Raw genomic sequence first — 1,864 nt, forward strand, 5'->3', positions numbered from 1 at the left:
CAACCATCGCTTGTTGTTTGAAAACAGCCCTTCTGCGAAGGGCATAAAAGGGGGTGACAAGAAAGCCATCGGTGCTGCCAGCCTTGGTGACACCTACGTTGGTGTGCTGCTGCCCTGCGCAGACATAAAGCGTTTTTTCTTCTAGCCAGTTCGGTCTCCTTGACTCTGCTTGTCCTCTGGCAGGCCATGGGCCTTCGGGTCATGAGTTTGGGGTCACCCGCTACAAGACCACCCACTCACTGGTCAAGGTGCTACTTGTCAAGGCTAGGTTGTACAATGTTGGCACCTGAAGCAGAAGATTCCACAATATAAATGTAGCAATAATAAACTGAATAATTAACAAATTTGCTGCCCTCTCACAGCACAATAAACAGCTGCCTCAGTGTGCTGAATGGTACCCCCACTCTGGGGTTGAGGACTACCTTTGGCAGTTGTTTTCTTCTTTTTAATGGTTGATAGCTGCCCCCAAAAGGCCTAAAACACCTAAAGACACCAGATGGGAATCTGATCTTAGAAGCTAAGCCGGGTCAGCCTGTAACTTGGATAGGAGACTGCCAACAATATCATGTGATGTAGGTCTATCTTTCAGAGGAGAAAAAGGCAAAAACCATCTCTGAGTATTCCTTGCCTAAGAAAAACCCTCTGAAATCCATGACATTACCATAAGTTGCAGGCCACTTGAAGTCACATACACCACACAAACCCAAGGGATAAGACAGCAAAGCTGATGTTGCTAAATGCATTAGAAATAGGGCTGCAAATATCTCTGGGGAAGACAGGGTGTTCATGACATCCTTTTTTTCCCAAGGGACATTGCATGGACAAAACAAAAGGGATGCCATCATGTTCCTTTGCTCCCAGGCACCAACTGCCACCTTTCCCGTGTGTGCAACAGCAGCCACACTTTTTGCTGCTGTAAAACAAAGGCAACCATAAGACATTTTTTAAAAAAGCAGCCCCGGACTACCTTTGACATGATGAATAACTTGCTCTCCTTTCTGGTTGAAACGTGTGCCAGAGCTTTGGGGCAGGAAGATGTAAATCATGCAGAGAATAGGATAGAAAAGACATAAAAGGAACCCATGCAAAATGGCATGAACTGGAAGATGATAAACCCATTCCTCCCTTCAGCGAACAGCAGATGGGAGCTCTCATGATCAGGGGTCTCCATATCAGAGTAAATGTAAACATACATAGCTTTCTTCATCTTTTTAATTACATTTATTCTTTTACACGAGAGTAGAATTGTTTTATATTGGGACTAGTTTAATTCTATTTTACTGTTCACTTTTTTCTATTTTTTAAAATGTATTGCTCTTTAAACGTAAGCCACCTTGAGTCCCAGTTCTGGGAGAAGGCAGGATACCAATAGATAGAAGAAAAGGGTAGGAGGGGGAAGCAGCCAAGGAGGAGATTACTCTTTACCAGTGCAAATATATCTTCTGTCTCATCTAATGGCGGCGTCATCTGGGTTATATTCGTGGGTAGCTAGATAAATATTTATCTGTAGCTTTTTGCAAAATAGAAGTGGTAATGAAGCATTTAAAACTCAAAGAAATTAAAACTGTGCAGCAACTCGTGCTTAGGCCACTCTTTCAGGTACCAGCGCTGTGTCAAACAACAAATGCTATTTTGCAGTCCAACTGGGATTGCCACATGAAAAAGAGAACAGGGTTCCTACCTTTAATGCTGTGAGAAGGTGCTTATGGGCCTCCATCAACCAGCCAAATTGAGCTAAAGGCACAGTACAGACTGCCGAAAAATGGTGTCTGCCGCGCCCCTGTTTTTCCTCCGCAGGGAAGCCACAGCCGCCAATCTGCATGGCTCCCTGCAGAGGAATAAGGTGGAGGCAGCCAAACAGACG

This window comes from Sceloporus undulatus, chromosome 2, assembly GCF_019175285.1.
Source record: "Sceloporus undulatus isolate JIND9_A2432 ecotype Alabama chromosome 2, SceUnd_v1.1, whole genome shotgun sequence".
NCBI classification, from domain to species: domain Eukaryota; kingdom Metazoa; phylum Chordata; class Lepidosauria; order Squamata; family Phrynosomatidae; genus Sceloporus; species Sceloporus undulatus.